The sequence below is a fragment of the Corvus hawaiiensis genome, chromosome 1, assembly GCF_020740725.1.
Source record: "Corvus hawaiiensis isolate bCorHaw1 chromosome 1, bCorHaw1.pri.cur, whole genome shotgun sequence".
Taxonomy (NCBI): domain Eukaryota; kingdom Metazoa; phylum Chordata; class Aves; order Passeriformes; family Corvidae; genus Corvus; species Corvus hawaiiensis.
The window spans coordinates 74876964-74893165 of NC_063213.1; the positions used below are offsets into that span (position 1 = coordinate 74876964).

Consider the following 16202-nt stretch of genomic DNA (forward strand, 5'->3'; position numbering starts at 1 on the left):
TATTGCAAGGAACAGCATGAAGCCAGAAACAAATAGCTCAACCTTACAGAATTTCACACTTCCTTACATCTGACCAGAGGCATATGTTTCCTCCACTTGAATGTCACCATTTACTCAAGTTCATGTTCAAGTACAAATCATGAACATAACTGCTCCAACAAGGACAAGAAAGAATTTTCCAGATGAGCTTGCTAAAACTTCACTCATCCTCTCCCATTGTCTATAAGTCTTTCTTTACACTGTCCCTGCTTGTATGTTATTCATACTGTACCTGATTAATTTCTTCAGTTCCTGAACTGAACATATGGTTTATATGGTTTGCTTGTCAGCAAGCTGGTGGATGACACAAAGCTGGGAGGAGTGGTCAATACCCTGGAGGGCTGTACAGCCTTTCAGAAGGACCTTGACAGGTTGGAGAGAGAGGCAGAGCTCAACTGTCTGAAATTCAACAAAGGCAATTGCAGGGTCCTCAGCCTGGGGTAGAATAAATCTGTACAGCAACACAAGCCAGAGGAAGGTATGTGCTGGAAAGCAGCTCTGCGGAGAAAGACCTGGGGTCCTGGTGGACAACAAGTTGTCCATGAGCCAGCAGTGTGTCCTTGTGACCAAGAAGGTCATGGTTATCCTGGGCTGCATTAGGAAGAGCATTGCCAGCAGGTTGAGGGAGGTGATCCTGCCCTCTACTCAGCCCTGGTGAGGCCACATCTGGAGAGCTGTGTCCAGTTCTGGGCTCTGCAGTACAAGAGAGACATGGAGCTCCTGGAGCTGGTCCAGTGGAGGGCTGTGAAGATGATTAAGGGACTGGAACAATGGTTTCATGAGGAAAGGCTGAGGGAATTGTGCCTGTTCAGCCTTGAGAAGAGATGACTGGGAAGGTACCTCATCAATGTATATAAATATCTGAAGGAAGGGTGTCATGCCAGACTAAGGGAGCTGGGTCTGTTTAGTCTAGAGAAGAGCAGACTGAGAGGGGACCTCATTAATACATATAAATATCTCAAATACATTTGTCAAGAGGAAGGTGCCAGACTCTTTTCAGTGGTGCACAGTGACATGACAAGGAACGACGGCTATAAACTAAAACACAAGAAGTTCCACTCCAACATCAGGAAGTACTTCTTTACCTTGAGGGTGGCAGAACAGTGGAACAGGCTGCCTAGGCAGGTTGTGGAATCTCCTCCTCTGGAGACATTCAAACCTCACTTGGACATGTTCCTATGTAATCTGCTGAAGGTGACCCGGACTTGGCAGAGGGGTTGGACTAGATGATCTCCAGAGGTCCCTTCCAACCCAAACTACTCTGTGATTCTGTCGCTCTGTGAAGAGGATGAAGCCAGGCACTTCTAGGTGGTGCCAATCAGTAGAACAAAAGGTGACAGGCAGGCAGAAACTGATGCACAGGAAGTCCCACCTGAATATGAAGAACTTTCCTGTGTGTGTGACAGAGCACTGAAACAGATTGCCCAGAGAGATTGTGGGCTCTCTGTCATGAATGATCAGAATTGTACAGTGTTGTTTTAAGACAGTGAAGAATTATTGAGGCAGGTTGAGAAAAACCTGAAGTGAGCCCCTTGCTGATCTTGTACCTGCTCGAGCAAGGGCTGACAAATGAATGGTGTCTGGGGTGAAGCAGACGCCCAATGTTATTTCAGTGAGGCACAGAAGAGCACCCACATACCTGTACCAGCCATTAGACTCACTCCCTTCGCTGTGCAAAAAAAGCATTGCTAAAAATCTGGTTCATTAAGGAAAAAAGGGAGCACACAAAGACTCTCCAGTGAAGGTCAGACAGCCTTTAGTGCTGCTTCCGTGCATGAGGAAAGACCAAAGTGTTTATTGTACCTTTTTTGTCAACTATAAATTCTCACCAAATGTAACCAAGACCCTCATTAAGCCCCATTAACATTATTCACCTTATTCACTCTTCAAGATGTGAATAAAGGAGAATGTGGGACATGTAATACGTGTATGACCAAAATCACCAAACCTCATCTAGAATATTCAGTTGTTGCATCCCACTGGGACAGACCCAAATTAATACATAAAAGTGGAACTTTGGGTCAGAAACGGCTGGAGAGGAAAACCACTTCTGTCTGCTTGGAATTGGTAGATGGACTGTGTCTCCGCTTCTCTCCCAGTGACTTCTCCTGAAGCCTTTAGATGAACTTCACACCTCCAACTGTGTTGGAGAACACCTGGGAATATTTATTTATATATATATATATATATGTATAAATATCTCGCTATTAGATATGTGTTACTATACTTTCTGTCACAACACGTGTAACACTGTAGTTAGTGCATTTATCATGGGCAATCCTGAACCTGCTTTCCTATTTTTTCAAAAAGCCATATTAATCATGAATCTGGACCATGCTAGTCCTTACTGAATGTAATCAGACCTGATCAATAAATTTCATTATTTGTGCATCTGTGCTCATGCCAGGTCCTTTGAACATGACCAGACTTATAGTGCTGAATTGGCTATAATCAGAACTTAAACCAGGCCACACTCAGCCCTTCTGATCTCTCAGGACCAGCTGTAATACATGGAGCAGAAGATATTTTCTGCTAAATTCCTGTAAACTTAATGCAACAGTCTCTCTCAGTGGAGATATTCAAAAGCCATCTGGACACACTGAGTAACATGCTCCAAGGAACCCTGCTTAATCAAAGAGGTTGGGCTAGAAGATTTCCAGTGGTCTCTTCCAATATTAACCATCATGGGATTCTGTGAATTATAACAGAAGGAAACAACAAGATTAAAGTGAACAACAAAAAAGCCCTTATCACAACCATTTAAAAAAAAAAAAATCCTTAGTTACAATTGATAAGTCATTACCATTATTTGTTACAAGGAAAAAAATTAAAAAGCTGACTTACCAAATAGTCACAGTTAAAGAAAGATACTTCTGTGGAAACACAGTGCAAAAGTAAAATCTGTTTATGACAGGATAGGCAGGCATGCTGTGAAGAACCCAGCTACAGATGAATGTGGAGAGGTTTTAGTTCAGGTAGCCCACAGAAAGCAATAATGTTCTTTCTAGTGAAAAGTGAGAGGACTGTGACAGAAAGAGAAACAGAGAAAAAGTGAGCTTTTATTGCTGAGGATATGACTTAAGCATGTTTTGCTCTTAAGGCTACAAGGCAAGGCAAAGATAGTTTTTATATTGTGATACCTTTTCTCTGCTGCCTATTGAAGTCCATACACTAACTCCTGGTATGCATGATGAGCTACCACATTTTAGATGGGTAGTATTCATGTATTACAGCTGGTGATGGGGTCAGTGGCTCTGACCCAGGAAGAGGTGACCGGTCTGGGGAGATGGTCCCAAAAGGAATCGCCTTCCCGAGGCCCGGTGTCTTCCCTCAGCTGCTGGCAGAGGGGCCCTTGCAGAGGCTGTCAGCTCTTTAGTGATTGTCAGCTCGTGATTCCAGCTCAGCTCTGCAGGGCAGCCTCCAGGCCAAGCCAGACCAGAGAGAGAGATGAGAGGTTCGTGTGACTGGTTCCGCACGAAGGGAGCTTCGAAAGGAGCTGGTTCTCCAGCGAAGGGGAGAGCCAGGGACGAGAACTCTCCCTGCACAGGGGCAGAGGGCTAGCTTTTATAGGGATACAGGGGATGGGTGAAGGCCAATGGGTTACAAGGGATCTGCACAGGGTCTCCTAAAGGATTGTGGGTCTGTCTTTTCTCGCTGTGACCAAAGAAGTGGTTGCCTTTCCAGGGAGTTCTGCTGGGCGATTGCAAAATCTCTTATCTCAGCAGAGATCCCTCCAGGGCAGGGGCTGGGCATACCCCACATTCATGGGCTGTAAATCTGTTCTCTAGCCCATCTAATGATACTTCAGGAGGAATATGGCTGTGGCTAAGCATGTTGTAACAGGAACAATAGAAGCAAACTCAACAAAAAAATAGAGACAAAAACCTTTTATTGTGGTACAAAGGTGCGGACTGATTACATCTCAGTGAATACAAATATTCTCCAGGAATATTTTATTTTTCTAAAAAATAAAAAAGCAGATTAAAGTCAAATGAAAGAAATCACAAAATTATTTTCATAGACTAAAAATTTCTCAGTTAAAACAAAGGGTTATATGGTCATGCTCACAGATCTAAACAGGCTACACAAAGTACATAGGCAAGTCATTTTTTCTCTTAGACATAGGGGAAGGCAATATCAAATGAAAGTGTATCAGTCTGGAAGTGCTGCTATTAACCATTAAGGGCAAACACAAACACATGAAGAATATCACACAGCTACTCTGTGTAAACTCTCTGAATCACTGGTACATCACTGAAATAATGAAAACAATTGCTTGAGATATTACAACAGCATCTCTAGAGTATCTCAATGCCATTTCTACATTACAGTCTAGGCACAAAACCCCATGACATCCTGAAACATGAATAATTCCCATTCTGGGCAGTTGAGCTCAGGTGAGTTACAGCAGTTCAGACAGGCTGAACTAGTGAGAAAAGCAATTACACTGCAAGCTCAAAGTAGTCCGTACATGATACAACGAACATTTTATAGCCCTGTATGTTGGTTTTTTGGTCTTTATAAAGAGTCCTCACTGATTTCAAGTATTAATACTGTACTTATGCCATGATTTGCTATTAATACATTATTTTTAAAACATTTTCTTTACATTCAGTTTCTGTATTACGAATTTAAAGTCCTTTAGAGAGCACTTCTGTGCCACAGTGTTTTGAGGTTTTTTAAACCTGTAAGAGTAAGAAAATCTAGTTGTTCACCTATAATTTTTTGCTTGTGAAACAAGCCAGGTCACTTCCAATCTTTCCTACATTTTCTAAGCCTTTTATAAAATAGCAATGACTAATTTTATCAGTATTTATTCTATTTTCTGTCTAAATTGGAAACTCTTTGTTGGTTTTAATGACCACTTATAGGGTGGGAGTTTTTTTCACTACTTTTACAAAGAAATAACTCACACTTTGAGATCAATGGGACTACCCACGCGGGCAATTGCATCCCAGTTGGGAATAAAGCTGCACCATTTATTTCTAACAGTGTAATAGAAGTCATAAACAGTGTTTTTGCTCTCCACAAGATTTGTTTCATTGGAGAAGTTGAAGCCTATAGTGTAAATAGGAATGAGCCATTTCATTGCTCTGAAATCCAAATTATTCTCAGAGCAGAGACAGACCGTATAACGAATTATGAGAACATACTTCCTTTATGCACTGTCTTCTACTGGCAATCTCTAAAACAAAATTTGGGGTACACTTTTTGGTCTTGTACTATTTCATTAAATTTAATGGAATGTTAAAATTTATTCTGTGCATCAGAATCAGTAGAGAGCTTTTTTCCTGTATACCTTGCAAAATTTCACAATGTGAATTTGATGAATTGCAGGCTAATATTAGTAATATGATGAATGGAAAATTTACATGAAAAAATACAGAACTACAGACAGACGGAATTAAAGGAATACTTTCCCTCAATTTTTCTGTAAGAATTACAATGTTACACAAGGCAACTATCATTAAAAATGGAATTTGCTTTCTGACAGTGTAACAAAACCATTTACCACTGCAATAAGGACATATCAATGCTTTCTTGGGCAATTTTATAATTTAATCACAATTATATGATTAAAATGTTATGTGCAGCTGTAGTTATTCAGGTTGATGAGGAATCATTTCCGATGGGAGCCACCTATATCAAAAGGCGAGTGGATGTTAAGAAGCAAAATGAGCCTAAATGATGGTGAGTGTGTGTGTGATAATTCTTCATTCTTCACATCTATACTCTCACAGACTAGGGGCTGAGAGACGATAAAGTAATTTTTATAAGTACACAAGGGAATAACAATAAAGAGGTTACAGGAAAAGAAGAATTTGAGTAAATTGGGCTGTGGGTTAAGGAGGAAATTGAATAATTTGCATCTAGGAAAGTGAGTATACACTCTGGGAGAAGAGCAGTGCTTGGTGTCTGCATAGACTTCCAGAATCTGGCAGACAAATGCTGTAATGAGATCGGTACTGTAAGACATACAAGGCTGGAAAGTAGGCTAGAAATCAGAAGAGAAGTTTCAGACCAGCCACTCTAGATGCAATAGGGCAAGGAAATCTAACCAGTTTTAAGATAACACTCTGAAAAAGGGTTATATGAGGGAGCTGTATTGCACTCAAAAATCTCATTATGGTCTAAAGCAGATGCATAAGGTATACAGACCTAAAACTTTGTCCAGGTAAAATCTTTACAGACAAAATACAATGAAAAGGTATTATTAGTCCAGCTACAACACTACTATCACAGTCTAAAATAATGAGGAAATATAGAATTAATAATACCATTTAAACCCTGGTACACAAACCCCATTTCTAGTTCTTTGCCCATTTTCCTTGGAGAGGTGCTCATTCTTTCAGGGATCTGTGTGGGTTGTCCAAGTCCTGAACTCTTCTTGAGCAGCTCCATGCTGGTTCTGGTGCTCCCTTCCTTCTTTGTACGAGAGTCTGCTTCTTCTTTTATTTGCACAATTTTTTAACACTTTCTTCTTCCCTGGTTGCTAGCTTACAGTTTGAAAGTAGAACACTGACTTTCCCAGACTCGACATAAAGGGGTAGTACTTGTTCTACAATAACTACTGAGGTTGGTCAGACCTTTGAGATATGTATACTGGTCACGGATTTACATAAAAACAAGTTAAGCGATAACAAGTTGGTCATTAGACAGTTGTTATCACAGCCAAAACAAGGGGAAACCTCTGCAGTCCCAGACAGGACAAGATAAATCCAGAAACTCCATGGTACAGGTTTAGTACAACTACCGTGGTCTAATGGCAAAACCATATTCCTTGCAATAATAGGGGACTGAATTCCCCACATGAAACGGATGTAGCTTTGTCCTTATGCATGGAGACACATCCAGTTTACTAGCATAAATGAAATAATTTTTAGCCCTTCTTGGTCCATCACCATAATAAAAAAAAAATTAGTTTTCTGGTTATAGCAGGTGGGATTGTCCACTGTCATAAATAATATTAAGACACACACTGAGCAGGCTAATATGCAAGGTTTTTAATCCCTTTGAAGGGACATGCTTCTGTTTGCATCACAAGAATTTCTATACTTCCATCAAAAGTCCATCTAATGACATCCCCTCTTCAACAGTAGACAACACTTTCATGTTTTCAATAAACACTGTACTGTTTCTTTCTCTGTCTGTGTAGATTCAGTCTTTATTTTACAAATACCACAGCCTTTCCCAACACAGGGATGCAGAGGAGAATTCTGCACATTATCTCTAACAAAAGACCTGAAGAATTAGAAAATAAAATGTCTGATAGGCATTGGTTTTGATTCTGCCCCCTAGCAAAGAGTGGTCATATGTGGTGTCTAAAAGCTAAAGAAATACAGAAATCTCATTGTATTCCATTTTCAGATAAAGCCACATCTCAGAATAACGTGTGGCACAGACAGTATCTGAGAAGCGCTTCAAAGCATGCTTCTAAACCTGATTACTTTAAAATTCGATGGCCAGTTTTAGTTGATTCTGCAGAGTTTGTTGCAATTTGGGTAGGAAAATTTTCTCCTTCACATTTTGGAAAGGATTAAAATAAATAGTACGAATTAAAAATAAAAATATTGAATGAACAAAAGGTCATTTACAAATTGGGGATTTTTGTCATTCTCTTATCCATTTCTGAGGCATTCTGTGCCAACATAGAATAAAAAGGAAACAACATAGGATAAAAACAGTTTTTTTAGATTCAGATAGTTCAAAATAATTACAGTAAGAAATAGTTAATAGTGCAAATATTTCTGCTAATATGTGTAGGAGTTTTATTATTAGTTTTGAATTCAAAAAGGTTATAATCAACAAATGTAAAATTTTTAATCTAAGGAATCATCCCCAGAATGAATAGTTCCATGTGAGTCAGTCCCCGGAAACATGTCATACTGTAGTGTTAGGTACATTGTGACCAGCAAATACCAGAGATTGAATCAAAGTGGCAAATATTTTAACTTTTTCAAATGCTGAAAACTGCATTGATGAAGGGTAATAAAAGCATTATTATTTACTGAGGAGAAAATAATATAAACCTTAGAAAGTTTTGTTCATCCTCAACAAAATATCAAAATATGATGAAGAATAAATGTGGTCTGTTGAAAGATTTAAACAAGAAAAACTGCCTGTCAATATCGTTTAAGAAAAATGTGCTGGGAAAGGGGAGGGTTTGAGGAATTTTTATAATACAGGCTTTTCTAAAGTCACTGTTTAAGAACCTAGTAATGACTAAGAGTAAATGAAAAGAAATATCTAAAGATTTTGAGAATCTTCTGAAAATATGCATGAAAAATGTCAGACCTGAGGAAAAGAGAGGGAAAGAGAAAAAGAGGGAAAAGAAGAATTTACTGGACATTAATTAGGGTTGTAATTTGAACTAATATTCAAAAATTTTGAGATTATCTAATAGTTTTGGAAACTAGTCATTTATTAAACATTTCTTCTTTCTGTGATTCTGTTTTTTCTCACTTTTTTTCTGCTCTGCAGAATTCCTTGAATATGATGAGAAGTCTAGTAACACCAAAGCTTTTATTCTGTTGTAAAGTAACATGGGCAGCATAAAGACAGAGACCATAAACCAGAATTAAGGATTGATTACAAAATGCTTCTGTAAGCGTTACTCAAAGCAAAACATTTTGGTGCTTCTCCAGCTCTGGTAAATGGCTGTGAGAGGGAAAAAAGCAGAATGGATGGCAACACTATGGGAGCACAGTGGACCATCCAGGTCAGCATGAATACAAGCACAGGAATGCCATGGAGATATCAGTTTCCATTGTTTGGCATGATTTACATCCCCACACTGCCATGGTATCTCTGTGACACCCATCAGTAATGCTGGAACACTGAAAAGATCTCCCAAACTGCAGTGAGGAATTTGTTTCTTTTCTTGGAATACATTCTCTGTGGGCAACCTTATTGTTATGATTTCATTTAGTTTCCAGAGATTTATGCTGACTATAAAATGAACCAAATGCCTTTGTGTGTCAGTGTCTGTTACATACTTTATGAGTCTTTATAGAGTGATAGGTATTGCATATTTCAACCAGAGGAAACAAATTAAAATAATCATTAGAATTTGAGACACAAAGATGTAACATGTGAACAACTAATTAGCAATTAATTTTTTAATGGATTTTTTCCTAAGTTCTTTTTGTGTACAAAAGAAGTTGCTTTCAGACATTAAAAGTTAAGGACGAAATTTTAATTTAAAAGGAAACTTATTTAGCTAAGGTTTCTAGTTTATTATCTGTTTAAATAAAATGGTACGGTATTTGTTAGAGCCAATCTTTGTGGCTAGGTGAGTCAACAGCCAGAAATTTGCTTACTTACTATGGATAACTGCGAAGAAAACCCTTTTATTTTCTTGCAAGATAGGATTGATCTAAGACAAGGAATGATAAAAATGAGTTAATATAATTGGAAAGAGAAAATGCATTCATTTTGATAACTGAAAATCATTTTGAAAGTGAGAAAAATTATTTAAAAACACTCTGTGAAATTCCAGTGAGGAAAACGGTTCAGATTTCACTTTTTCCCCCATTGTAGACACTTAGTTTGTAGCTCAAAATTCAGCTGTGGTCAGTGATAGACATAATACTATCTCTGAGAGATGGATAGGTCTCTGTACATTTGCAGCATTCTTTATGTACTTTTAATAGTATCTGCTACTTTAAAATGTAGCCAGTGAAATATATATGTTTTTTATAGAAGAAATGTGAGGATAGGGTTGGTAAAAGAGGCAAAGAAGGCAGCTTGCTGAGTCTCTGGGATGCTAAAGCCCTGAAAGGTAAGAACAAAAATATGTAGATTGAAGTACAACAATCTGATGGTGAGATTTATATGTAACAAAGAGATGCAAACTAGAAGGAGCAAAGGAACCACAGAGAGTTCCTTACATCCCATAGGGACATAGCCCATATTTAATTTGCAGACAGGCCAGAGAATGGGAAACTGAGGGAACTTTGAAGTTTCACACTTGCTGGATGCTTTAAAAAGCATAAAACTTAGTGGAGAGCAGATTATGCAGATACTAAGGGTATTAATATGCATATATATACACATATGTTTTCTTTGGTTCTAGTTTGCATGTCTATTACCACATTATATACATAAATATATATTTATAATGTAATTTGTTTAAGAAAGCTCCATGTGTATAAAAATATATAAATTGATAAATAAATTAAAGGTTTGTGTACTTTACATCAATAACTTCTTCTTTTGTTGTATCTGTGTTAGCTTGAAAAAGACCACATATTTGGCTCATCTGATTGCTCATCCTGAATATAGATAATGTTGCAGAGGATCTTCTGTTCTAATGTACTACGTAAATAAGAACTTTTTCTATGCTGGGATGGCAGCAGGAGTGCAACCTCTCTGCAGAAAAACTCCCAATATTTTTTCTGCTGGTGTCAGCTCCTTTAAAACCTATAGGAAACAAAAAGTAACCATTTTCTCAGAGTATCAGGCCAATCTCAAACTACTATTTTCTAAAGTAATGTGCTTCTTATTTTCCAAAATAAAAGTGACATAGTTGTTACTGAGAAAAAAAAAAAAAAAGATCAATAGAGGCAGATATGAAACAGCTATTGTTGAATCAAAAGATTATAATATCTTTCACTGTTCAATAACGGAAGGATATTAAAAAAGGAAATTTCAGGAAGGATGGGCCTTTAGGTGGAGCAGTGCTTCAAACATTCAGATGAAAACACATTTTGAGTTGGCTAAACTCTGCTCATTTAAGTATTGGTTTGTGAATGCAAACTCAGTAGTGTTTGCAATTGTTGCCAAATTAGTTGTGTGCTTAAAACACAAGAAAATTCTGTCTTTACAGGAGTCAGTATGCAATTGCTGTAAAGAGCAGTAAATAATAAGAGTTAAATTTCATTCCCAGAGAAGTAAATACATGTTTAATAAATTGCTATTAGCAGCAAACAGCCACCCCAGTAGAAATCCTTCTGCTGATATCCCTGAGAGTTCAAGTAGAACTCTCTCAATTAGAGTTGTCAAGTTACCACATAATTTTTCTAGTCATACATAAGAGATTTCTAGGAATACTATCTAGTCTTCTGAGGTTTGCTTTTAATTTTTAAGGGGAAAAAGTCAGGATTAATTCCACAGATTTGCACATGTGCAGCAATTAAAGGTTAAGATCATTAGTGTCATTGACACTGTGGAAGCTGGAGTTAAGGATATTAACACTGAGGAAGAAGATTAACATCTTGCTGCTAAATGCTATTTACTTCTGATTTCTTGTTCTTGCTTTACACACTTCGCTTTTTGTTTGAGATGGTGAACTTTACAATCATGATGCATTTAGTCATTGTCAGGACACATTAAGAACTGGCTGCTCCTAGAAGAGAGGGAGCCGAGAATCCAGAGTGATCCCAGGGAATCCAGTGCCCTCACTGGCGGACTGACTGTCCCTCAGGTCTGACCAGAGCGGATAGAGCTGTGGCTATGATGGGGTCTTATCAACAGCTCCAGGCATGGCAAGTGACATACCAGGTCCCATCAATGAGCAGGACACCAGGATAGGGCTGGAGGCTTGGCTGCAGCCAGGGTCTGAGTCCTATGCAGGGGAAAGGGACATAGATGGCACTTAGCCCAGGCACCCCTACTGCATCACTGGGGCAGGGGACCAGCTTGAGCTGAAATGGGGCTCCTAGTGGAGGGGTAGAGGAGGTCTCAGAGGTTTCTGGGCAGGGACAGTAAGGGCTGGTATCTCTCCCAGGGCCCTGACAATACTCCTCAAAGTGATGGGCTCACCTCTTCTTCTATTTAAAATGCGAGTTTCCTTCTAACCACTCCAGGGTGGAGGAAATTTGCCATTCTTATTCCAAAACTAGACAGCATTTGCTATGAGCAGGTCATACAGATAGATCAACTACTGACAGGAGTGGTACAGAGCAATTGCAGTTACACCCAGGTTCTTCTGTCCTTCCTTTCTTTATTTTTACCTGGAGACTTACTCTGAGTGTGAGAAGACCAGACAGTTATGAATAGAAGTTTATGATTTCCAGTTCTTCACCATCACTGAAAATCAGAGCCTGTATTTTGTGACAGAAGTGTCTGTGAATATGTAACATAAATGGGAGTTGAACTGAGCATGAAGAACAAAGGCATCACTGCAGAACCAGGAAGAACCTTGCATTTTGCTTTATGAATTTAAACCTTTTTGCCTACAGAGGTTTAGGTACACAAGAAAATATTGACATAGGAGTATAATTTGAACTGCACGTAATCCACTGTAGAAGCAGATTACGCCAAATTGTAAATAAAGATACTTGTCCTTGAGAAAGTGTGTTCACATTGGGAATTGTATTGCAAAGCTAATAGTACTGATTTGATACAGTTGAAGTCATTGTTTAGACTACAGCTCAAGCAACTACTTTAGTGAATATCCTGATGTAGAAAAGCCCTTCATGAAGCACAGTTTAGGAATGAAAATAAACAGGACAAAACCAAAATTAAAATAAAGTATATCAGAAATAAACTTGCAGTGACACAGCATAATGGTTGCATAGAGATTTTCTATGTTCTGAGCTGCATTTTCTTTGCCAAGCAGACCAGACAGCACAGCACAGCAGCTGGCAAAGCACTGAGAAACTGGTATGTTAGCTCAGAGCAATATTGTTGTAAGACTTGGTCAGCTTGGACAATGGGTACAATGAAATATAAATTCATAAATATAAGCCCATGTGGACATTTACACTCAGTTGCACCAGGACTATTGCTAGTAGCAGTGAACTCAAGAACACAAGAAGGGGCAGAAAACCCTATAAATATTTAGAGACACTTGCATGGAAATATCTCCTGCTCTCCTATTCTAAAAGCACAATTTTCTCCCTCACTCATAACCATTCCAGTATATGAAAGACAATGCAAAGGTGACATATCTATAGTATACTTGCTAGAATATTACCTCTTTTTAGACATGTTTAACATCTATGTGGGGATTATGTAATATTCAGCATTTACACTAAAGAAGCCAGGGCTGTAGTATGAAAGTTGAGGGTAGGAAGAAGGTTTCTCTGTTTTCTCCCCTACTTCTCCATGTAGATTTTGAATCCCACTGGATTATATTTGTGGGATTCTCCCCTGATACTGTATACACTACTTGAAAATTAATATACTCTCACACCTTCAAAATGTCATCTAGGTTGCAGAAAGATGACTAAAACAGTTGTAATAATTGTTAGTGTTTTTAAAGATAAAATTGTGAGATAGTAAAACATCAGTGGATGTCTATAAAACACCAGGAAAACATGGGGGAGCAGAAAAGGAGAGGAAGCTTTCTGCTTCTCCACAGTATATTGTGTCACAAAAGACAAAGCTCTCAGATGAACTTTCAAAGGCTGTACCATTACATAAAATTGCAGGGTCTCTGCTAGAAGCTAATTTTGACACCTGCAAATGTTGGTGAGAGCAGACAGACACAAACTAACAAGCACATACATAACTAAGCAAAGTTTTTTTGTTTTTTTGTTTTTTTTTTGTTTTGTTTTGTTTTTTTGTTTTGTTTTTTTTTTTTTTTATTTGAGCTAAACTTTAGAGGACTTTGTATGGTAATATCACTGTAAATCACCAGTAATCAATGGAGTTACTTCAGCATAAAATTGCTGCAAAATCAGAATTGAGAACAAGGTGTTTATAGACCATTAATTTATAAAAAACCAACCATCTCCTCTTTTAGGTGTGAAATGTTTACCTGAAAGCTGTCTGAAATTTTGCCAACTATTTGAGTCATTTAACATACACTTTTTAAAAATACACACCTACAGGATTCAAGTAGTTCTGAGATCTGCACAAGAGAGCTGCACTACTTATGTGAGGGTGGCAGGCTGACATTGATATGGCTCAGGAAGGACTGATCCTTTCAGAAACATCAGTATTTCAAAGTCCCCACCTTAATCACCACACACACATACACCAAAAACCACATTTTCTCCTCTCTGTGCTATTTCCAGACTAAAAAAATGTATGAATTTACCAAAGTGACCCAGAGTAACACCCCAGATGGTTGGGGTCAATACATAGAGAAAAACTGAGTGGGCTTTCTATGTGCACGAACTTAATGAAACTTCATTCTGCATTCACTTCAATTATTTTCACAACAGAAATAAATCAGGCTAAGTTTTGCAGAAAAAAAATTGAGGCCTGCCAACATTCTACTGAAAATTACTTCTTTATGTCTCTAAGGAATCAACTTATATTTTTTGTTCTTAAAGCAACAAGTAGAATTGTGTCAAATTGGCAGCTTTCCTAGGTTCATTCTTAATTTTTACTTTGAGATTCTTTCATGTCACAAAAATTTTGGCCTCCCTTCTTAGGGCCTTACATTTACCTGTAAGAATGTATTTTACAAGCATTCTGCAGCGTGGCTTGAGGAACCCTTTTCCCCTTCATGGCCATTGCAAGTGGCAGAGTAAAGAGACTAGTATTGAACCTGTGACCTGAATGATAAAGTCTTATTTTCATAGTAAGTAAAAAAGTTTTAGAGAGACATAGAACAAGGCTTTAAATATTTAGTGTTCTTAGGGATCATTCTGATTGTAATTTTTATATTACAAAGGCTCTTACATATGATTATTCTACACTGATCATAAGTACGAAAAAAGTAATTCATGTCAGACAGAATTATAGAATTCAATGCTTTGTTTAATGTCTAAATAGACACAGTAGGGGAGATGAAAAAAAAATACAGAGAGAGGCAAAATGACTGAATAAAACAATATGTAAAAAATATATGGAATAGTAAGTCTTAGAATTGCTGAGGTCTTACTGTAATATCCTGCCAAATATTCTTTCAATACAGCTTTAATAATGTGTGCATTTATAGCTCTCTACAGTGGCTCATACTTACTTTCCTATTTACCTCAAGATTCTCTGTAGTTTTCTTACTCAAAGAGCAATGACAACCTTCTACATTGACACAAATTTAAATTTGACCATTTAAAAGTTGACAAAACACCTGCATTTTGTAAAATGAAACATATCCTTTTTATCTATCAAGATTTCTTTTTTTTAAATTTTCAGTAGTAATCCAGATGAGGTAAACAAAGGAAAACCAGAAAATATTTCTTAGTTATATTTTCTACTTAAATGCATGTGTTAATAGCAACAGTATAGTCAAAGGTGATTGAAAAGGTGTGATGGTAAGGGACATGGTTTAATGGCGGACTTAGTAGCGTTAGGTTTATAATTGGACTTAAAGATCTTTTCCAGCTGGAATGACTTTATGAAAATGTCCTAATGTCTTTGAAAAGCTTACTGTTACAAAACAGGTCAATCTAGCTTTCTTTTAATATTTCAGAATTTAATTGTCGAGGGAAATAACATTTTTCAGAACAACTTCTAGAAGAGTAGGTTGTGCCTAGCTTATTGAGGGGATATGTTTTATATAGCTGGTGAATGACTATAAATTAGGACAAAAGAAAATCTGGACCAGTATTAAAGCTGTGGCAGACAACATGCTGTTGTTACTGTTCCACAGGCTTTTGAAAAAAACTGTACAAATAGTCCTGTGCTTCTAATAAAGTACCAAGTATCAGTTGTTGCATCCATATTCCTGAAGACCAATTGATTTGTGTTTCCTCTTTGTGTTCCTTCATGCCCTGCTCTCACACAATATTGGCCAATAGCAATAGCTCCTTTTGCTGTATTTTTTTAGGCAATAGATGTCATAGCTAAAATTTTAAAATTCCTTTAAAGTATAAACAATGCCTGGCCATGACAAGCTAAGATGATTTTGAAGATGACTCCATTTAGTCAGCAACTTGTTGCATCTGGTTTGATTTGTTTAATACCAGCCTCCTACAGTCTAGGCTAAGAATGTTTTTTTTTCTGGAAGACATCTCAGTGCATACTTCAGTACATCAAACAGTTGAATACAGATTTTTATATCTACTGTTAATTCAGACGAGAATTAACAAATTCTTAGATTCCTTATTTCCTTATTGTTTTCTGGGCTACTGAGTTTTTATTTGTTGATAACTGTTGCAGAATTTTACTGTGTATTTCCTCACACTTCTTTTTTTATGTTTTCAGGGTACAAAATTTTCTGTCATCCAAAAGGACTTTTTCTTTTATTACTGCTAAACTAATACTCCTTATAATCTGCTGAAACAAATAAATCAGCTAGGACTATTAATTTTGACAAGTAATTT

The 16202-nt window shown here is 37.5% G+C and overlaps 1 long non-coding RNA gene across 2 annotated transcripts in view; it reads right to left on the reverse strand.

Annotated features, from left to right (window-relative positions):
• Positions 1-799: 799 nt before the first annotated feature.
• LOC125329356 overlaps positions 800-16202 on the reverse strand; it is a 37295-nt gene continuing 21892 nt past the window's right edge. Inside the window, exons 2-5 of one of the 2 annotated variants that reach the window (XR_007205135.1) lie at positions 10238-10461; positions 9364-9813; positions 2884-3062; positions 800-2731 (exon numbers count right to left, since the gene is read on the reverse strand). This is a non-coding gene — a long non-coding RNA (uncharacterized LOC125329356). The remainder of the gene's footprint in view (positions 2732-2883; positions 3063-9363; positions 9814-10237; positions 10462-16202) is intronic. The other variant, XR_007205136.1, reaches the window with a different exon arrangement.